We start from the raw sequence: 23,874 nt of genomic DNA, 5'->3' as shown, positions 1-23,874 counted from the left end.
AATAGTGAGCTAAGAACAGTTGTTCATGTAGAAAATAGATACTTGTAGCAATTTCTCCATTTATTTCCACAGCATGTTCCCCCTCTCTTTTTTCTGACAACAGTGGCTGGATTTTGGAATACCTGTGCAAAATTAAATTTTTTGACTGCAGTGTTACTATCAGTGATGGTTGTCAGTTACGTATTCCAGCATCTCTTGTTTGCTGGCTTGTGTTAAAATATGCTATTCTCTTTGGAGAAGTAAATAATGTGGATGTGGTATTTTTTGTTTCCCTTCCTTTGTTTATGCCAGATGCAGGGCTGTAATGTGTGAAAAGAATGTAATTCTGAATGTCAAGTCTTGAACTTCCCCTGGATAGTTGGGGGCTGGGGAAAGGCTGGCTGGTGATGTGTACTCTGTGTGTGTTCTGCTCTCTGTGATTGCGTACAAGTCTGAGTCTGCCTGTGTCCGTGAACTTTACGAGCATCCAGTTCAATACCATTCAGTGCAGATTCCACACTGCTTGCTGGTTTACAGCCCACAGTCTGCCACACAGCCCATCTGTTAAAACACACTCCAGCCAGCACTGAGGAATCCATGAAAGAAGAGCAAATACTGCAACGGTCGCCCCAAACCTAAATGCAAACAGTTGGAAATAACTAAGGCACATAATTGATTTTCAGCAGAACTTGTTTCTAAGTAAGTGTGCAGTAGATGCAGCCTTGGAAACAGTGGTTTTAACAATCTGAATATATGGACTCTGGGCGAACATCCTGCCAAATCAAGTTTTTTGAGTTCCTGCCAAATTGATTTTAATGATAGGCTTCTGTGAGTGGCTTGTTTGTTTGGGCTATTTTGAGGCTGAGAGGCAATTAAGAGTTATCTAATTAATGGAAATTTTGCACATCGTTTTCCGTACCAAACCATAGCTGATGAATGAAATGCTGCTTGGAGTCTTTCTTACATCCGAAGCAGTACAGCAAAGTTCTGTCTACAACAGGAAGGATTCTTTCTTGTACGTGGTGGTGTTCATGCTAAGAGACACAGTCTGCTGATCTGAGCATTTTATTATGAAGAAACTCCAACAGATTTCAGCAGGGCTTATTCCCACGTAGGTGTGCTGAGATTGGTGACCTGAGAGGAACAAATAAACACTGAAGTCTCAATAACAAAATGCTTCTCCAGCAGGACTGAAGGGAAATTTGAAGTCTTTCTAGATGAAAGGTTTATTCCATGTTAAGTAAGAACATAAGAAGAGCCATGCTGGATCAGACCAAAGGTCCATTTAGTCCAGCATTCTGTTCACATAGTGGCCAACCAGCTGTCAACCAGGGACCCACAAGCAGGGCATGAGCGCAACAGCACCCTCTTACCGATGTTCCCCAGCAACTGGTGTACATAGGCTCACTGCCTCTGGTACTGGAGGTAGCACATAGCCATCAAGACTAGTAGCCATTGATAGCCATTTCCTCCAGGAATTTTTCTAACCTCATTTTAAAGCCATCCAAACTGGTGGCCATCACTACTTCCTTTGGCTGCGAATTCCATAGTTTAACTATGCACTGTGTGAAGAAGTACTTCCTTTTATCTGTCCTGAATCTCCCACTAGTCAGCTTTATAGGAAGACCCGGGGTTCTAGCATTTTGAGAGAGGGAGAAAAATGTCTCCCTATCCACATTCTCCACACCATGCATAATTTTGTACACCTCTATCATGTCTCCCCTTACCCTCCTTCTTTCCAGGCTAAACAATCCCAGCTGTTGTAACCTTCTTTTGTAGGGGAGATGCTCCAACCCCTTGATCATTTTAGTTGTCCTTTTCTGCACGTTTTCCAGCTCTACAATATCTGTTTTTAGGTGTGGTGACCAGAACTGGACACAGTATTCCAAGTGTGGTCACACCATAGATTTGGATAGGGGCAGTATGATGTTGGCAGTTTTATTCTCAATCCCTTTTCTAATTATGCCTAACATGAAGTTTGCCTTTTTTACAGCGGCTGCACACTGGATTGACATCTTCATTGAGCTGTCCACCACAACCCCAAGATCTCTTTCTTGGTCGATCACTGCTAGCTCAGATCCTATCAGGCTATACTTGTAGTTGGGATTTTTTGCCCCAAGGTGCATCACTTTACACTTTCTTATATTGAGCTGCATTTGCCAGTTAGATGCCCATTCTCCCAGTTTGGAGCGATCCTTTTGGAGCTGTTCACAATTCCTTTTTGTTTTAAGCACCCTAAATAATTTGGTGTCATCCGCAAACTTGGCCACTTCACTGCTCACTCCTAATTCCAGATTATTTATGAACAGGTTGAAAAGCATTGGTCCTAATACAGATACCTGTGGGACCCCACTATTTACTTCCCTCCATTGGGAGAATTAACCATTTATTCCTACTCTCTGCTTTCTGTTCTTTACCAGTTACTGATCCATAAGAGGACCTCTCCTCTTATTCCATGACTGCTAAGTTTGCTCAGGAGTCTTTGGTGAGGGATTTTGTCAAAAGCCTTTTGGAAGCCCAAGTAAACAATGTCTACTGGATCACCCCTGTCTACATGTTTATTGACACTCTCAAAAAATTCTAAAAGGTTAGTGAGACAGGACTTAGCTTTGTGGAAGCCATGTTGATTCTTTTTTTAGCAGGGCTTGCCTTCTGTATGCTTACTAATTTTATCTTTAATAATGCCTTCAACCAGTTTCCCTGGAACAGATATTAAGTTAACGGGCCTGTAATTTGCAGGATCCGCCCTGGATCCCTTTTTGAAAATTGGTGTTACATTAGCCATCTTCCAGTCCTCTGGTATAGAGGCTGATCTTAGGGACATGTTGTATATTTTGGTTAGAAGATCAGCAACTTCATGTTTGAGTTATTTGAGCACTCTAGGATGGATACCATCTGGGCCCAGTGATTTATTTGCTTTCAATTTATCAATAAGGTTGAGAACTTCATCTTTTGTCCCCACTATTTGCCTCAGCTCCTCAGACTCCCTTCCTGAAAACACCAGTTCAGGCACAGGTATCTGTCCTATATCTTCTGTAGTGAAGACAGATGAAAATAATTCATTCAGCTTCTCTGCAATCTCCTTGTCCTCCTTCAGTACTTCTTTAACTCCATTGTCATCCAATGGTCCAACTGCCTCCCTAGCTGGTTTTCTGCTTCTGATGTATAAAGAATCCTTTATTGTTGGCCTTGATGTTGTTAGCGATATGCTCTTCAAAATGCTTTTTTTGCATCTCTTATTGTCTGCTTGCATCGTCTTTGTGCAAGCTTGTGTTCCCTTCATTTGGGCAAGACTTCCATTTTCTGAGGGAAGCTCTCTTTTCTCTAATAGCTCCCTTAACAATGTTCGTTAACCATGCCAGTGACCTCTTGGACTTGGTGCTACCTTTCCTAACCTGCAGTATACATTTTAGCTGGGCTTCTGTTATTGTGGTTTTGAGTAATCCCCAAGCATTTTGAAGGGATTTAATCCTTTTGACTCCCTCTTTTAGCTTCTGTTTCACCAGTTCCCTCATTTTAGAGAAATTTCCTCTTTTGAAGTCAAATATGATTGTGTTGGACTTCCTGGGCAATTTTCCACTTAAATATATATTAAATCTGAAAGCACTGTGATCACTGTTCCCAACTGGTTCAACAACATTTACATCTCGTACTAGGTCCTGGGCAACACCGTTTAGGATTAAATCCAAGGTCTCCTCCCTTCTGATCGGTTCCATGACCAAGTGTTCTAGGGCACAATCATTTAGGGCATTGAGAAATTTAACCTCTTTCTCGTGGCTGGAACATGCATTTATCCAATCAATGTGGCGGTAATTGAAGTTGCCCATTATTACAACACTTCCTTGTTTGGAGGCCTCCCTGATTTCGTTTTCCATCTCAAGGTCACTCTGAGCATTCTGGTCTGGGGGACGACAGCACATTCCTAGCACAAAATTAGTTTTGGAGCCCGGTATTGTCACCCACAGAGTTTCTGTGGAAGAACCTAACCCTTTTAGATGTTCTAATCCACTTGACACTCTGCCCTCTTTGACGTAAAGGGCAACACCTCCCCCAGTACGCCCTTCCCTGTCATTTCTATAGAGTTTATATCCAGAGATGACCATATCCCACTGGTTCTCTCCACTCCACCAGGTTTCTGTAATGCCCCCTGTATCCAGGTTTTCCTTTAAAATCAAGCACGCCAACTCTACCATTTTGGCATGGGAGGCTTCTAGCATTTGCACAGAAACACCTATACATGGTATCCTTCCCCAGATGCCTCTGGCGTGTGCATCTTTTCCTATGGGATGTTGGCCCTTTTGATTGGCTATTATGTTCTGCTATGTGGTCCTGGCCTATTTCCTCCCCTTCTACATTTGGGCAATCAAAAACATTTTCATCTTCATCCCTTTGGGATGATTTAACCCGAATTGGAAGCTTCCCAGCTCCTGTTGGCTTTCCTCCATAGTTTAGTTTAAAAGCTGCTCTGTCGCCCTTTTTATGTTTAGTGCCAGCGGTCTGGTTCCATTTGGGTTCAAGTGGAGCCTGTCCCTCTTGTACAGGCCTGGCTTGTTCCAGAACATTCCCCAATGCCTAACAAATCTGAACCTCTCCTCCCAGCACCACCGTCTCATCCACGCATTGAGACTCCTCAGCCTCGTCTGTCTAGCTGGCCCTGCGCGTGGAACAGGTAGCATTTCTGAGAAGCCAGCTTGGTGGTCCTGGATTTCAACCTTCTCCCTAGCAACCTAAATTTGGCTTCCAGGACCTCATGACTACATTTCCACACATCGTTGGGAGCAACATGGACCACAACCACTGACTCCACTCCAGCACTATCTACTAGGCTATCTAGATGGCGTGTGATATCTGCAACCTTCACACTAGGCAGGCTTCTAAGGGATCATTTCCCTCTTCCTCAGAATGACGCCCTCCTTCCCTGAGACCCGCATTCTCCATGACAGCAGAGGAGCTGTCACCCTGGGAGTGGGACACTAATGGGTCCCTGAAGGCCTCATCTACCAACCTCTCTGCCTTTCTTAGCTTCTCCAGGTCAGCAACCTTGGCCTCAAGGGAACACACCTGTTCCCTGAGAGCCAGGAGCTCATTACACCAAGCACACACTCACAACTTCCATCCAGCAGGCAGATAGTCGTACATGTGGCATTCAGTGCAATGCCTCCCGACTGCTGGCTTTCTACCTTCATAACTGGTTTTTTTGAGGGGAGGGAAGTTCCCTGGAAAACTAAGTTGTTTACTATGAGAAGGTGGGGAACTTATTTATAGTTATTTATTTACAGTTACTTACTGTGAGTACGGAGTCAGAAGGGGAGAGTTCCGGCTTCCTCACCCTGTTGCTAAACTTGCACAGTAAAGGGATGGGGGTGGAGAAAATATTGGACAGTAACTTACTGTGTAATTGTGCTAATGCAAATTACATTGCATTAGCATAGGGGACCTCTAGTGCAATGCCAATAGTGTTAGCTTCGCAATTGGTTTTGGGGGGAATTGCATCATGCAAGCTAACGCGATTGGCATTGTGCTAGAGGTCCTTTGCACATCCTAGATCTTTACTTGCACCAGCCACTAGACTGATATTCCTGTGGAGCAGCTATGTATATGGTAGACATTTGTGTGTTTTTTAAAATAATTACATGGAAAATATGGGTGCTGAACAGATGGACTGCACAAACTTGAAGAAGAGGCTGGAGGGGAAGAAGGCAAAGGGCATTTATATATATATATATGGAGTGAGAGGTGGACTGGGACAGTGCGCATGACATCACCACACAATTGATACTTGTCACTGTGTAGCAAAATAGGTGCCCTTATGGCAAAACAGGTTCAATAGGCTCATTTGCTGGAGGAAGTATCATTATTTTTCAGCAACTGTATCTACCAGTTTAAGGTCTGGGAAAAGGCAACTCCTCACAACTGGAGCTTGGAGAGCATGCTGAGACAACGTCATTTGATTAATTCACCCTTGGCTGCAAAGCCTTCTGGGATAAAGCACAGCATCTGGAAAAGCTCTCAGTATCCAAAGGTGTGTAGCTTGGCCATTCATTTAAAAAGAAGGGCATATTTGAATCCTGACCTGTGCATGGTTATTTTGAAAGCAATTGTTCCAGCTTTGAGCTGAAAATGCTTTCTCTGACTTTGGAACTATGAGACCAGAGACAGACAGACAGGCAGACATTTGTGACATTTCTGGCCCAGTACAAGGCCTCGAGATACTGCTCAGCCCACTGAGCTTCAGCTATTTCTCCTGTATTTTATGTGCAGTAAGAGTTTGCATTTAGCTCAGTGGGCATTACTGTGGGTGAATCCATTTGCATAGATCTGATTGTAGGACTAGTCTCCATTCCTGCCTGTATATTTGATGTAATCTTTTTTTTTAAGGGCATGTGTTGGGTGGTGGTTTTGACTGTTGTCCCTTATGCTCTGGTATTTTTAATAATAGGCTGCCTCATTCTCCCACATCCTGATTCTTTGGAATATATTCTGAAACAGTTATTTGGAAGAGTTGTTGCAAAACGTTCTGATATTGATTTTGAAACTTGAAAGTGATGGACTCCTAAAAACAAGATTGAGGTTAGTTTAGATTAATTTCAGCAAAAGCTCTTTCAAACACCTCTCAGGGAACAAACTATTAAGATGGACAGAATCCTCAAGATTGCACTTCTTCAAATAACTAAAACTGGTCTGTACCTCACAGCACTGCTCCATTTTCTGCTGAACCCTAAATGCATATTAGTAGGTGCTGATTCACACTTACGTATCTATAAAGAACAATTAAGGTGGGTTATAAATTGCTAGCGAGAGCATCCTGCTGCTTTTCCTGAAGAAGAGGCAGACATTAGGGTCAGGAATACTGGACTTGCCCTTTGGAGACTTGGGTTCAAATCCCTCTTCCATCATAGATGTTTATTCTTGGGTGGCCCTGGACAGCTGTATATTGCTGAATCTCTCAGTCTCAATGTCTAATATGCAAAGTGTGGATAGTGGCCTATCTCCATGGCCTGCTACTTAAGTAACAGATGTGTTGTAAGTTGGACCAATGGTCTAGCTAGCCCAGTAGCCTCAACTATGGCAGAGGCTTCCTGGCAATGATCTTTTCCACCATGACTATTTGACTGGATAGCTTTAAAGGGGGATTAGGCAAATTCATGGAAGGTAAGGCTGTCAGTGGCTACTAGTCCTGATGGCTATATTGCCTCCAATATCCGAGGCAGTATGCCTATGTGCACCAGTTGCTGGGGAACATAAGCAGGAGGGTGCTATTTCACTCATGTCCTATTGTGGGTTTTCTATAGGCAGCTGGTTGGCCACTGTGTGAACAAAACGCTGGACTAGATAGTCCTTCGGTCTGATCCAGCATGGATGTTTTTATGGATATGAGGGGTTAAGGTAATGGATAATAAATATTGGGCTGTATCCAATGTTTAGAGTAGACCCATTGCAATGAATGTGACTTAAGTTAAACTAACATTGGATACAGCCCTCTATAGTTAAATATACTAAATACATATTATATAATATACTTTATTATAATTAAATATAAATATAAATCAATACATAATATAATGTGAGAGGAGTTGACTGAATGTGAGAATAAAAAGGCTGAAGCTGTCCCTGCTTAACAGCACTTCACACCATCACTTCATATGATAGCGCTCTTCAAGTACTTGAAAGGTTGTCACAGAGAGGAAGGCCAGGATCTCTTCTCTGTCATCCCAGAGTGCAGGACACGGAATCATGGGCTCAAGTGACAGGAAGCCAGATTCCGGCTGAACATCGGGAAAAACTTCCTGACTGTTAGAGCAATACGACAATGGAGCCAGTGACCTAGGGAGGTGGTGGGCTCTCCCACACTGGAGGCATTCAAGACAAGGCTGGACAGCCATCTGTCAGGGATACTCTGACTTGGATTCCTGTACTGAGCAGGGGGTTGGACTCAATAGACTTGTAGGCCCCTTCCAACCCTACCATTCTATGATTCTATGATCACCATGGGTGGCCTTGGCCTTGTCACCACCTGGGGCAAAAAAAAGGCTAAGTTTCAACTCCTTGCTCTTCATGTGGTCTTGAGAGAAGGTAAAAGTTCCCCAATATAGGGCTATGCACATGTACTCTATGCAGACTTCCTAGAGCAGTTGATCTAAGAGGCATCACCTTGGACAAGAGATTGGATCTGTAGGTTTAGGGTCCACACCTGAAACTCGCTGCCCCTAAGTTGTACCCCAGTTTGCCACCTCTGTCAGCTGGAGTCTTCAGCCTGCCTCACAACTGGGCTGGCCTTGAGTTTTGTTGGGCTAACGCGAGAACAAGATCGAAGGAGTCAGAACCTTCCATGTAATAAATAGATCCATATTTTGCAAGTTGTTGAAGCTCACCATTAGTTGTTTCTGTGCCACAGCTTCTAATCTGGGGTAGCTTTGCCAACCAGCCAAGCTTTGCTTCCTGTGTGTTATAGATTATGGGGGTGGGGATGAGGCTAAGAGAGAGCAGTTTGCCTAAGGCCACATAGTGAGTTCATGGCAGAGGCAAAGTTTGAACTGAGGACTTCCTGCTTCCTAGCTCAGCCTCTTAGCTGCTATGCTACAATATTGGAAGGCAGCATAACTGAATTTGATGGAGGAACACCTGTGCTGTTAGAGCACTGCAAGTGAGGAGAATGACGTCTTTGAAATAGAACTCTGCTTGCTAGTTCTTCATGGGTGCTCTGATGACAGTTGAGGCAGAAGCCATTGGCCTCATCTGTCGTCTGGCATGGAAATGATGAGGCTGTAATGCCGGCCTTGAATAATTTTATGTCAAGTGAAGCATGTACAAGCATGGGCACAGGACTGGACTCCAAATTAATTTAGTGTGGGACTTGTGGCTCTTCAGCAGTGCTGGAAATGAATGGGGTCTTTTCTAATCAAATTTAAGTAGTTTCATTGCCATCATCAAACACATTTAAACTTGCACCCTTGGATAACATTGACATGTTTTAAAAACCGCCAATTCAGCAAATAACAGGCGTATCGCTCACTGTGCCAGAGTACCAGCACAAATTGTGATGTTATGCCAGTGTTACTCTTACAGATAAACTGGCCTAGGTTTTTGCTGTTGGGGTGTGTTAACATCTAATCAGATTCAGGATGAATTTTTAAAATATAAAACCTTAGTACCCAGCATTCCGTATAATCATATAATTATATATATATATACATCTCAAACATCTTCTAATTAATCTTAATTGATTTGGAACTTGATTAGTAATTACAGCACTTTAACTTACCTCAAATCACATTTGTTTACACAGCAGAGGCTGTGTTGGTTGAAAGTAAGAGAAAATGCTCCCAGAATGGTGAACTCTTTTATGTCCTGTGATAGAATTACCCCAGCCGTATGCTCTAAGCTTCATAATACTACATCAGAAATCTTAAAGAAAAAGAAATCAAATGAAAATCTTAGTTATCATCCACTTAAGTAGTAAAAGCTCTGTTCAAAATGTAGTTGTGCACTTTTCAGGATAGCTGTTGTATTATTTCCTTCTACTTGTTTGAGGAGTAACTGCTATCTGCTATAAAATCAACATTAAATAGACAATCTCCTGTGTAGCTGAAGTAATATTCTTTTTACTAGATTTGCCTCTTGACATTTATTTAACCGTAAACAGCTTGCAGCAAGAGCTTTCAAATAACTTCTGAAAAGATAAAGCCCCAAATCTCAGATAAGTAACACCAAATATCACAACTTGGATGATTACTGTTATATCCTGTATTATCAGATGCAGGGCTAACTTAAGCCAAGGTTTACTGGAAAAGGCCTCCTAAAAATAAATAATACTTTAACATTTGTAAAGGGCTTTCAAGTGTTCAGAGTGCTTCATGTGTATTATCTAGTTGTAATCCTTACAACAGCCCTGTAAGGCCAGTCAGTATTATTACACAGATTGCAGGTGGTAGGTAGGGTGGGGACTGAAGCTGTGAGAAAGTGGCTCGCCTAAGGTCACCTCGTGGGATCACAGCAAAGACAAGATTGAAACCAGGGAGTTCATGATTCGCAGCTCAGAATGCAGTTGTAAGGTATTGATGCTCTATAGATGGAGGACTCGGAGCACTCTGTCTATCCTATTCCCTGCAAGCCAAGATGGGAGGAATGACAGAGGTAAAAATGCCTCCTGATCCTCCTGAAAAAGCCCCCTGTTCCTCTGGGCCCCCTGCCCCGCCTGCTAGCTTATCTAGGGGCATGGCCAGGAACAAAGAGGCTTGTGGATCTTGCAGACCTGTGTCCTCTCAGTTCCCTCACATCCCCACCCACCCCTTCCTACCCTTGCAACAGTGATTTAGTAAGAGAAGCTGCCTGTGAGGGGCGGGTGGAAATCTCCCTTTGGATTTTCACTCCCAAGGTCAAAGCAATGTCCATGGCCTCAGGAGGGGAAATCCACGATATGTTATACTGTCCTAGGGACCATAGGATTGTTCTGTCAGTCTCAGCATGTAAACCACACCATCTCTGTTTTTAATTCAAAGGGTCAGTCTTGGATCATGTGAAATAAGATGAGTACATCTGAGCATGTTCAAAGTTGGTTCCCCTCTCCCCTAGTGTTACTAACGTTCATGACTCTATGATGTGGACCAAAGATAGATTCCAGGCCGGAGAATATGGCTTCTAATCAGGATTGACAGACAGATAGATCTACGCAAAGTAGTTACATGAACTTATGTATGGCCAGTGGGAGATCTAAGAGTGAAGAGGTGAATGGTCTAGGGAAGAGCAGAAGGTCAAAAACTCTGACATCTACTGGGATCAAGGTGTGGAAGGGTCAGAGCACAGGTTAACCATGATTACAGGTTCTGCCAAACTCTGGGACATTCTTAAAAAAAAGAACACCTTAAAAAGTAAATAAATGTTTCCCTTTAAAAGGCAATTTATGCTTCTGTATGTGTTACTATAATGCACCAATTTTTCTGCACCAATTTTTCGAGCATGTAATTCTATATAAAACTTGTGTCACTTCATCCTAGAGGCTTTAAAAAAACACACACATTGCAACTTAGTCTCACGTTGGCACTGCTGCTGTTTCACAATTTTAAATGGAAACTATCATGGGAGTAAGAAACAAATAATGTTTTGTTTTTGTTTTGTTTTAAGACTAGACAACCATCAGATCAAACTGTGACATATTCATCTCCTGATAAAGCAGGCCTTTATCCTACTGTATTCCTAAGAAACCCACCCAGTGGATTCCTGAAAGATCACCTGGATCCATTTGTCTAGCATATTTGAGGCTCTGTTGTTTTATAATAAGATATGAAAATAAGTTTTTGATCTCCTTCCCTCACTCCCTCTTGGTTTACCTCACCAATAAACCACTGCTGTGTCATCACTGACATTTCATTTTTCATCCAAGCGTCCATAGGATTTAGGTCCTGCCTCCTGCAGACACCCCCTCAGGGTGCAATCCTATGCATGTTTAGACAGAAAAGAAGTCCTACAACTCCCAGCATTCCTCTGCTGGCTGGTGATTGCTGGGAGTAGTAGGACCTTTTTCAGTCAAAATATGAATAAGATTGCACCCTTACATATTCAGCTTCAGACACACAATTGTTTCTGTTGAATTTTATTCTGGTTTCCACTTGGAGGGTATGCCCAAAAGCATTTTGCTTGACTAAGGCCCTCTTGTTTACTACTAGAATGTGAAAGGAAATTGAAGTTTCATTCTGAAGTTGGAAACAATATGTATGTTTTTCAAGGCAGCAGGTAAATAGCAAAGATCACTATTATACAGGATTAGCAACCCGTTCTATAAACGTCCTGTACTAATCCTAACAAATAGCATGGCCCCCAGGTGAGTGAGCATTATCCATTGCCTGTTACTTTACGACTACTTCCATTTTCTGATCCTGAAGTGCAGGAAAGATGATGGAAGAAACACAGCGCTGTAAATTCAGTCTTGGGCGACACTTTGGCAAAGAAGATGAAACTGTAATAAAATACCAGCTTCCGTGGGTAAGGTGGGGGAACCATGTGGCTTCATAAGCATGTCTTATGTTGGAGTTAGTTCATATTTATTTTCCATAAACTCAGGCATTCATTCTTACAAACAAGAATCAGGTGGAAGGGGAGACCCTGGTCCTGCCCCAGCCTCACCCTGCCCCCGTCTGTGCACTGGGGTGGGTGATGTCTGTAGAGGAGAGCCTGCAGTAAGCATATAGGTTCTCCCCATTACATGGAATCCAGGTTCTAAATCATGTGGGGTGATCCTACAAATCATACAGCAGGCTCCCCCCTACAGGTGTTACCTCCCCCCCACCCCCAAGCATGGATTGTGTAGGCAAGGCCAGTGGGCACAGCCCTGCGCTCCCCTCCATGCAATTTTTAATCCCCTAAACCGAGTAAATGCCCAAATCGGGCTATATTGCCATGTGGCCCTGATTTCTGAGCCCTGTCCCTTGCCATGTTCATGCAGAGGCTCTTGCATATGTGGATGTCCTTCATTTCAAAAAGAGTAGACTTTGGATTTATCCCTTTCTGCCTCTGCCCTGTCAACCTCCTGCTTGCATGGGAACTTCATATGCATGTTGGCGTTCCTACATTCACAGTATATTTTTGATTCGGGGCAATTCTTTTGTCTTTTATGGGGTGTAACAAGCTATTCCAGTTTGTGCCTTTTTAGACCAAGTTATATTGATGAAATCTATGTTGTAAAGTGCGTTCCAAAGTTTTCAAAAGCATACAGTGCTTCAGAAGACTGAGTACTCTTCTCTCTGAGTACTCTGAGTACTAAGCAAACCTGAAAGTCTCGGCCATTAAAGATTGTGCCAAATTGGACATTACATGCAGTCATGTATAATATTGATCAGTGGCCCTTTCTGGAAAGCTGTTTCTAGATAACTGGAATTGAAGAAGCACTGGGGAGGGGAGAGGTGCTTTACCTTTTTCGTTCTAACTGTTTCCGTATTCTAAATTGTATCTAATATGTGGACAATATCCATGCAAAGGCCTATGGACATCCCATATGGGCTTGGGTGTGAATAGCAAAGAGAGGAGGCAGTGGAGAAGAAAGAGGAGAACACAGCTGTGAAAAGTATGCATTCTCTGCCAGTATTTTAGGTTGCCAATTTAACTGAGAAAATTATCAGTGAGACTGTTTCACAGGAAACTTCTTCCACATTTGGGCTAAGAGATTATTCTGATCCATGCCTGTGTGCATGTAGTATGTCTAGGGTGGTGTGTGTTTTTCTATTCATGCAATTGCTTCTGGCCTTTCTCATATACAATGTTTGCTTAAAGAAATATTGGTGTGACAACCCTGGGCCATATTTTCAACTACTTTGGTGCAGCATTTTTTCCACCATCAATAATGGAAATAGCTGCTGACTGTTGCTGGTGGTACCCACGTGTGGTCACACTGATGTTTCTTCATATAATCTTGTAATCCAAAATAGAGAGAAGAGGCAGCCTTGCTTGCGTGGTGGCACTTGGATTTAAATAACTAAGTAAAACACACACACCCAAACCCTGTAATGTCAATATATACCTAAATGCCTCCTTTATTAAAATAAAATAACAATCTGAAAATAATACCTACTAGGCAAGCGAGCGATGCCCCAGAAGGGAACAAAACACTTTCCAACATCTACGCAGATGTATGTCTAATCTTGTGGCCAGAAACAGATCACCTACTGGCTGAAAGGCAATGTATTCTAGTAGTATATTAAATATCTGCATCAGGGATGCAGAACCTCTTTCAGCCTGAGGGCCAAATCCTGTTTTGGAGAAGCTCTCGGGGGCTGCATTCCAGTGGTAGGTGGGGCTTAAGGCAAAAGGGGTGGGGCCAAAATACCATCATATTTTAGCTTAAAGCTATTGCTGCCAGTAACTAAGCTTTCAGAAAGCTCATTTCAACCCTTTCAATGGCGGGAGGGAGGAAACTGCACAAAAGCCAGGAAGCCATCAAATAATTGACAGTTGGAGGAAAGGGATGGGGCCAGGGGAAGGGGGCATGGGCGCCTGGGTAGCCTTAGAGGGCTGGATTTGGCTCCTGGGCTTGAGGTTCTGCACCTCTAATCTACATTATAAACTGTGAGGCCAACTAGAGGCATGCAAAATTTGCCGTGATAGAGCAGTAGACCCAGTGGTCAGTAAGCTTTGTCCTAAGGATGTATTTATTGGACAGTGAGGCTTTGAAGTTGTCAATTGGAGTTTAACTCTGAAACAAAAAACAAATAGTTAATGATTATAGAATTATGTGGACTATAAACTGATACTTTGTTCTACTATTAGAAAATCTTACGAAGAACACAAGCCATTCCTCAGACTGGGCTTTATTCATTGTGGTTCCACCCCTCTATCAGGATAACTGGTTTGATATCACCATATTACAGTGATGAAAACCTTTGTTTAGAGCTGCCACCACCAACACACCTGGTTATTTCCTGCTCCTATAACAGCTAACGGTTGAGGCTGGTGACTTGGATATCAGTGGGGCGGTAAATTCACTTCGGGTCTCAGTCAGAACTCCAAAGGAGCTGTCCAAGGTGCAGAGCACTTTGGATAGCTCATTTAGAGTTCGGACTGGTTCTGACTGAAACCTGAAGCAGATTCACTGTCCCATTGACATCGGAGTCACCAGCCTCCATTGACAGCTAAAATTGTATTGAATTCAGTGGAAGGAAGCCTAAGCACTAGGTCTCCATAGGCAAAACTCTATTCCTAATACTCATGCTTACACAACAGTTGATAGTAGATCACTGTGGGAGACTTTGCGGTTGCACTCTGCTTTACTCAGAATACTTTTGCAAAAATTTTGGAGCATTCTGATGTTCCCTAACAATGAAGCAATTTGATTAAAAAAAAAAAAAAGCTATTAGAATGGAAATGATAGTCATTTCTTAGTGAGATCTGACGGCTTCAGCATGCCAAGATTACCATATTGCATGAAATGGGGAAGACTAAAAGGGGGGAAAGATCTGCTAGCTGGTAAAATACCAGGTTTAATTGGCTTGTCTGTTGCACATACGTATGTGTGTGTTTTCACTTGCCAACGGCTGGACAATAAAACAGCATGAGTTTGTAGAAAATGGATAGCAGAAGCCTTTGCCATTTTTTTTAAAGCGTCCAGAATGGGCACGTATGCATGCATAGCTGGAATATTTCTCAAGTAATCTGAGTAATGTTCCTTGGTTAAACCAGAGCTGGACATGTGTTTCTCTCTCCCCACCCCCAGCCCCTTCCTTGTGCACACTGTATTTTGAAAGCTCTCTTATGATTCACAAAAGCAGCTGCTTTGGAGCCGAAATGGCACTAGACTTTTAAAAGGCAATTTTACCTCAGTATGCTACAGACGACTGCTTCCATCTGTGTCTAAAGATTTGGTGGAGTTGAGCACTGGGAACAGTGGTGCTCACCTTAAAAATGCAAGAAGACCCCACTGGAATGTGTAAGACTGATTGCACCTGGTTGTTTTTAAGCAGGACTGTTTGTTCCAATAAAGCTGTAGCTTGTGGTGTGGTCTTCCCCACTGTAGTGCCCTCCAGATGTGTTGGACCCCAACTCTCAGCATGGCTGGATGGGGGATGCTGGGAGCTGAAGTCCAACACATCTGAGGGGCACCAAATTGGGGAAGTCTGTTGTAGTGTCATTAATGAACCAAGATAAAAATAGGTATAACTAGGGTCAAGAAGTTCCTAATTTCATTTTATGGTGAAGTGGTGAAGAGTTACAGTGCTCTCTCTCTCTCTCTCTCTCTCTCTCTGGTGATGTAAAATAGAGGTCTTTATTGTGCGTTTGTGTTTGCCGAAAACTAGTAAGCATAATTTCCCCTTATACTTCTCTTTCCTCATTATGTTTCAGGTTTCAGTTTGCTCAAACCTTTGCTTAAGCTTGAATCTTTTTTGACACATCCATGGCTTATCTAAAGCTAACTAGCACCTTAGTCAAAAGGCTTCAGAGGTATGCCCTCCACTGCATGTATTCTTTAAGAGACATTTCAGATGACCAAGTGCAATTGGGGAAGGGGAGATTGGGAACACGCCCACTGTCCCCACTTCCAACCTCTATGCATTCATCTGTCTGTCAGAGCCAGCTCTCTAATGAAGTGAAATGAGCCATCTTGCTTAGGTAGAGGATGATGTGGGTGGAGGCACATTGCTGCTTCCCTCCCAGCTCCTCTCATTCATTCCCTTCCCTCTGCCCTCTGAGTAGCTGCGGGAAAGGAACACAAAATAGTGATCAGGTTGGGCATGCCTGCTGCAGCATGACAAAATGGGTGTGACGCAAGTCTGTTCAGCTGTTGTCTGTGCTGAGTGTATGGGTGTGCAGTTTGTACATGTGTGCAGCTAGTACCTGTTAAAACAAGGGTTCTGTTCAGGCTCTCAATAGACAATCAGGGCCAAAAAAGACATCCAAGCTAGGAGAGTGACAGTGCATGCATCCCTGTTAACTTTCCTGGTTGCATTCAATACCATCAACCATTGCATCCCCCTGGATCACCAGTTCGGGATGAGGGTTGGAACAGCTGTTTCTCATCTGCTCATATGTGGTAGGCAGATTCCAGAGGGTGATGCTTGAATACTGTACTTGGACACCAAGGTACTTGTGGAATGGTGTTCCACAGGATTCTACTCTTTCCCTCTTGTTGTTCAGTGCCTGCATAAAACCACTGGCAATGGTTGTCTGAAGCTGGGCAGTGTCGATATGTGGATGACACCCAGCACTATCTCTTATTTTCGTTAGAGCCCGGTTCAGCTGTAAATACATAACAGGTACATGGAGTCAATAATGGGCTGGTGGGGGACTACTGTTGTTTAATAAAGACAAAGCATTGGTGCTGTTGGCCAACTTGCTTATCGACCCAAAAAAGTAGTATTCAAACTGTTCAGGAAGGGGTTGCATGTAACCTTAAGGTTGTGAATGCTTTTAAACCGTGTTGCTGCTGGATGCACAGTGGCATTCACAGCTCATGCTACCTTTCACCAGTTTTGGCTAGAATCCAGTTGCACCTCTTCTTGGAGAGAGATGGTCTGGCCACATTTATCTATTCTCTCATAATACCCCAGCTAGACTACAGCAGTGCATTGCCCCTTGGGCAGCTTTTGAAAAGTGGTGGCCAGATTGTTAGTTAGAACAAATTACAACAGTGTTAAAAGTTCTCCACTGGCTGCTAGTTTATTTCCAAGCACAGTTCAAGTCTTAGCCTTGTAAAGTCCTAAACTGTTTGGGACTGGGGTATCTGAAGGAACGCCTTCTCCCACACCCATCAGTTAAGATCTTTATTAGAGGCCCCTCTCCAGGTGCTCCTGTCTTTGTAGGTGAGACAAGTGTCTACCGGAGAGGGTCTCTTTTGTGGTAGTTCTTGTACGATGGCACTCGCCCCCTAGGCATGTTTGCCTGATGCCTTCTTTGCTAAATTTTATGCACCAGATGAAGCCGATGCTGTTCCCACATGTATTAGTTTTTAGTGATATTTGAGATCCTCCTTTAATGGCCATTTTTACTTCCATTTTTGGAAGTAAAAATGGGTTTCCATAATGGGTTTTACTTCCATTTTTGGAAGCATGTTTACTGTTTATCAAACTTTACTGTTTGATCGGCTGTTCTTATTTTGCTCTTTTGTGTGGCTCTTGTGTTTTTTGTTGTTGTGAGGTTGTGTGTGTGTCTATACACACACACACACACACACACACACACACTGTATATATGCCATCCTGAGGCAATTTGGCAAAAGGCAGGGATACAAATGCCATAAATAAGTTAATTAAAATAATCTGAGGAGTTACTGTGTAAGCTTAAGATTTTAATGAAAGTTTAGAACAAGTATTTTTGTTATGAAATTCTACTGAATTTTGAGGATTGTATGTGATGTTTTACAAAATGTAGGGAAACTCTTGGTTTAGATACTTGTTAGCATTTTCTTTTATTGTATAGATTAGTACCATTGATTTACTGTACGTGGCATTTTGCAGTGTAACATAAGCAAAATAAGATATCCATACCCCCAAAGAGTTTTTAAACAAAATTTTGATGGAGGGCAAGGGTAACCAGGGAAGAATGCATACAATTCTAGAAAGATGGAACACCATATTAAATGGGTCCACTAGCATTACAGAGTATAGCTTTATAAAAAAACAATAAAGAGTATTGTGGCATCTTGAATACTAACAAATGTATACGCATAAGCTTTCATGGACTAGAGTCCATTTCATCCGATGCATGAAGTATATAAGCTCTTCCAACTATGTGTGTATATACCTGCAGCTCAGGACAGTACTTCATGTTTCTGATGAAGTTGACTCTAGTCCTTGCAAGCGTATGCTATAATAAATTTGTTAAATCTTTAAGGTGCCACAAGACTCTTTTATCTTTATTGTTCTTGCTGCTACAAATACAGCTTCTGTATAGCTTTATATAGTAATGGGCAAACAAAACACAAAAGAAGGCAAAGTTCTTCTAAGCCAATGACAAACAAATATAAAATAAAGACTTCATGTTTTATATTTAGAATAGTAAAGCTCTGACAGTCCTAGAAAGCTGAACAAGGAAGTCACTCAAATAGAACATGAGACCGGAAATGTCATGGTTAAGATTAAAAGCTGAACTGATTAATTTTCCCCTGCTCCAGTACTCTTCGTTGTACATTGTCACAATCTGAAAAAGTCTGGGAACTATCTGAATTCATACCAGTCAGGGAGAATTAGTAGAATCCCCTTTCCCCAGTTCAGATAATACCCGTTTTCATTCAGAAATGATAACTGGATTGTTTGAGCTTGTCTACTGCTGTGATCTTAGAACCATATGAGACATCAATGTCTGTGCTGTAATAAAGAAGCAATTGGTGTAGTGTAGCAGGAATGTGAAATAAACTTGTAGGCAGCATAATGGGGATGGAGGGGAAGAGCTGAACATGTATGAGAGCAGTGTGTTCTGTTTACAAGCTCAGAAACCAAGAAAAAATGGGAACGTTTAAAACCTATTTTAATGCCATCTTAAGATACATTTCCAAGTTGCATCTCTGCTACTGAAGGGCTGCACCCTTCATGCCAGAAGGGTATGTTGTCATGAAAATTGTGCTAAGCCTTTTTCAGGCGTAAGCACATAAAATACTTATGGATAAGCCAACTTCTTTCTGTGTTGATGCCATCTTGCACCATGGGCACATATAGTGTGTTGCACATCTGTTTCAGTTTAATTTCACAGATTGTGAAGAATATTTGGTTTTATCTGATGTTGGAATGTTGCTTGTCTAATGAAGTTACATGGCAGAGTTAATACTTGCTGGGGTAGTAAATGGAATCACGCAGTCTCTTCCTATCTCTGCATGGGCCGCCAGAAATCCACATTCTCATCTGGTAGTCTGTAAGACTGCAATATGCACCCTTGTCTTTCACTGAGGTCTATATTTATGTGACCACATGCCAAAAATATCTCAAGAGAAAAGTGCAATAACCCATTAATAACTGTTCTGGGGGAGCAAAGTTTGGGTCAATTGAAAGGTACATTGGCATAACTTCAAGATCAGCCCAATATAGGACAAATGTATTGATGAGAAAAGAGCAGTAAAATGGATTAAAGTAGAAGCCTGGTTGGTGATGAGAGGTAGGCAACATTTTTATTATATCCAGCATGAACTTAGCCACCTAAAAGTGCTTCTTACACATCATAACGTTAGCCCTAAGAGCCTTTCTGTGGATTTATTAGGAATATCCATGCCCTTCTCTCAAATGTATCTGTCCACTCACAATCTTCCAAAGCTTGGATACTAACATCCTGCATTTGGCTCCAACCACTGAGCTCCTGAGTGTGTGAACCACATTGTGGATCTCTCTGATACTGACATGTTGACATCCTTGGGCTATGAACCCTGCCATCTCAATGCTAGACTTTTAAAAAGTGTGTTGCCTGTTTGAACTTGGGCTTTAAGACTGGCCCTTCAGAAAGGCTTAGTGGTCCTGTTAAGGTATGATGTTGAAGATCAGCTGGGGCAGGCTTTGGCATCTATGGAAATATGCACCTGCTAGTCAAATCCTGCAAACAGTTTTCCCATGCGCAAGATTAAGTGGCATTCAGTAGAACTTAATTGTGCTTAACTTTGCACAAGATTGCATATTAAAAGGGTTATATTATGTGCACAGAGAAAGTTAAGTGTGCGTAGGAAGATACTAGAATTCCATTTAGTGATAGACTAAATTTCTAAATGTGCTTATGCATATGTAATTGTCAAGGGTTGGACATGGGAAATGGGTGAAAGTTGAGTTCTGTGGATGGAGTCTGGACATGGGAGATCCAAAATAAGTTTCCACATGCACAAAAGTCAGCATGGATTTCTTTTAGAAATGTGTGCATTTGCAACTTAAAACTTGTTTTTTCAACACATTTCAGCTCTTGCTATAGTCTTGTAAATGTGGCCATTATATCTTCACAAATGTTTGGCCCAGCTGAAAGACCCTCAAGAACATCTCAGTATTTTCTTATTTCAGAGTACTATAGCTACTGTGTGCATGCTGTTTTTATAATGGTGATCTTTATTGTACAAAATAAAGTCTTGAACCTTTATTCCCCCAGTACAAGGAAACCTATGTGCAAAACAACTATACTTAATACAATGTATGATTGCTGTATAGGTCCTTTGCAAATAAAAAATAAAGAATCAGAATGTGCAAGGCCAGTAAGGTGAAGTGTCTAAATAGTTTTTAAACATAATGATATAAGTGTAGTGCATATTTCTAAGAACAGGGTTGCTGAAAGCAGGGTTTAGCATTCATAAGAGACTTGCCATGTACACAGAGTGCCCGATAGTCTTTACTTCTTGGAACAAAGCTGTGGGGTAAGTGTTAATATTGCAATTCATTGTTTATTTTGCTGGAAACTAAAGCTGAGAGAGAGTGAATTACCTGAAGTCTCTTCTTCTAGTGTCTGTATTTCAGGATTTAGAATTTGAGGATCTGTTGCTGCTGAAGCACATAGATTTGTACAATACGTTTTTGTATAATTGCAGTTCAAGCTTTCAGACCCAAGCACATTTAAAAGCATTTTTATATTTTATTTATTTATTTATTACATTTCTATGCCACCCAATAGCCAAAGTTCTCTGGACAGTTCACAACCATTAAAACCACAAAATACAGCATAAAATACAATATACAATTTAAAAGTTTAAACTACAATATAAAAGTAAAACCAGAATAAAACCTAGAAGCAATTTAAAATGCAGAGAGATTTAAAATACAATTATAGATGTAAAATAACAGAGCTAAAAGACTAAAATGCCTGGGGGAAAAAGGTCTTCACCTGGCACCAGAAAGAACACAATGTAGGTACCACACGAGCCTCTCTGGGAAGCTCATTGCGAGCAGAGAGGGGTAATAAAGAGACGGACGCAAGTGCTTGGATTGAAATTGGGCCACATTTATTGAAATATGTGCAAAGGGGAAAACATAGGATGGGCACTGGACTGTGCCAGCTGCTAGCTGGCACTATAATGGGCAAAAACATACACAGCCTGAGGAGTGGCGTAACAGCATCACCGCCCCTGGGGTCTGCCCCTTATGGGGGAGGTAGACCTTCCCATGTCACCCCCTCCCTGGCTGCAAAGCTCCTGGGTGAGTGAGGTGAGTCGGTCTCCCAGGCAACCCTTATCCCCCCGCCGAGCCACGGAAGCTGTTCCGGAGGCCTCAGGCATCACCTCTCACCATAACAGTGCCTCTGAATGCTCACCATCCCTAAGCTCATTTCCCCCTTGCTCGTCCTAGCCGCCACCGGGAGCGACAAGCCTATTGCTTGTCAAACTGGTTTTTGATGGGCATCAAAAACTGGTTTTTTGATGGGCATCAAAAAACCCCAAAGTGCTTTACCAGCAAGCACAAACCAATCCCTCTGTAGCACCATCAATCCATCTTAACGGTGTGATGCTGGAAAATGTCGATCACTTTTCTTATCTTGGCAGCCATCTCTCCACAAAAGCCGACATCGACACTGAAATTCAGCATCGCCTGAGCTCTGCGACTGTAGCATTCTCCCGAATGAAGTGTAGAGTGTTCAAGGATCGGGACATTCGCAGGGAGACCAAAATGCTTTTTTACAAAGCCATTGTACTACCAACCTTACTGTATGACTGTGAAACATGGACCATCTATAAATGCCACTCCCAACTTCTCAAAAAATTCCACCAACACTGCCTCCGAAAAATTTTGCAAATTACTTGGGAAGACAGACAGACTAATGTGAGCATATTGGAAGAAGCAAAGACCACCAGCATTGAAACAATGATTCTCCAACATTAACTTAGGGATGTACGAAACCCCACTTACCTGGCTCCGCCGGGTTCTGCCGGGGGGGGGAGGTGCTCCATCCTTCCCCCCGGAATCCTGTCCAGCCGGCTCCGCTCTGCAGGGATTCCACGGAGCTGCCGGCCGGCTCTGCCAGCAGCCGGACATCCGGCTGCTGGCTAGCAGGGACGCAAATGGCGGCGGCCGTAGCCGCTGCCGTTTGCGTCCCTGTATTCAGCCGTGATAGGCTACGTAAAGACTTACATAGCCTATCACGTCTGGATTTTTTTTTAAAAGCGCGTACGCAAATGGCGGCAGCTACGGCTGCCACCATTTGCGTTCCTTATTTTTGGCCGTCTTAGTTTACGTAAATATTTACGTAGACTAAGACGGCGAAAATAAGGGGGAACGCAAATAGCATCCGCTACGCTATTTTCGTTCTCCCTTAGTTTCGCCGTCTTAGTCTACGTAAATATTTACGTAGACTAAGACAACCAAAAATAGGGAACGCAAATGGCGGCGGCCGTAGCTGCCGCCGTTTGCGTATATGTTTTTTTTTTTAACCCAGATGTGATAGGCTACATAAGTCTTTACATAGCCTATCACGAATGGGGGAAAAGAAAAAAAAAGACTGCAAATGGCGGCGGCGGCAGTCAGTCAGAAGACCAGCCGCTGCCTCTGCCAAAGCCGCCGCCGGAGCCGCCGCCATCCGGAACATCCGCCCCAGGTAAGTTTTGTCCCGGGGGGGATCTGCGGGGGGCAGGGGGGTGGCAGGCTGTTCCGCCACGGAGTTCGGGGGGCCGAATGCACTGAATGCAATGAATTCTCTGACATCCCTACATCAACTTTGCTGAATCAGCCATGTTGTTCGAATGCTCGATTGTCGTCTTCCAAAGCAGTTACTCTATTCCCAACTTATGAATGGAAAACGGAATATTGGTGGACGGCAAAAGAGATTTAAAGATGTTCTTAAAGCTAATCTAAAAAAATGTAACGTAAAGATTGAGAACTGGGAAGCTCTAACGCATGAGCGTTCCAACTGGAGGTCAGCCTATATTAAAGGCGCTATGGACTTTGAAGAAGCATGAGTACAGAGCGAAAGGGAGAAACGAGCTCAGTGGAAGGCACGTCAAGCAAACCCTCACCGTGACCGCCTTCCACCTGGAAACCTATGTCCTCACTGTGGGAAGCTATGTAGATCCAGAATCAGCCGTTACAGCCACCTGCAGACCCACTGCTAGAGATTAACGTGTTGATTGACCTATCTTCTATTAATCTGTCTAATCCTTTTAAAGAGTTATCTATATAGACTCTATCTTTGGAAGACAATCTTACTCGGTCACGAGTGATTGCCATGATGATGATGCTTGTCAAACTCCCCCACCTGCGCTGAAGAACTTCTCTCAGGCCCCTTTGCAGATCCGACAAAAATATGTTGATCCCAGCATCAGACAGGTGCACACCATCCTGTCTATAAAGCTCCCTCCTTGTCCAGATGATGTCCTGGTGAGTGATGATCCCATCATCGTGCTTGTATAGCCCCAAGGCTATTTCCCAGTCCACTTTCTGACGGGCCCTTTCCATGGCCTTCTGGGTCAGAACTTTCCGCACTTCATTCTTGTGAACACACAAGACCAAATTATAGTTACCCCATCTCACG

At 42.8% G+C, this 23,874-nt stretch overlaps 1 protein-coding gene across 2 annotated transcripts in view; it reads left to right on the top strand.

The window, feature by feature from the left end:
• MARCHF3 (membrane associated ring-CH-type finger 3) overlaps positions 1 to 23,874 on the top strand; it is a 169,763-nt gene that overhangs the window by 1,094 nt on the left and 144,795 nt on the right. The gene's annotated exons all lie outside the window — the stretch shown is intronic.

Source organism: Heloderma suspectum, chromosome 2 (genome assembly GCF_057233095.1).
Source record: "Heloderma suspectum isolate Gila_16-S chromosome 2, 16-S_ref, whole genome shotgun sequence".
Taxonomy (NCBI): domain Eukaryota; kingdom Metazoa; phylum Chordata; class Lepidosauria; order Squamata; family Helodermatidae; genus Heloderma; species Heloderma suspectum.
This window is presented reverse-complemented; position numbering and strand designations above follow the sequence as displayed.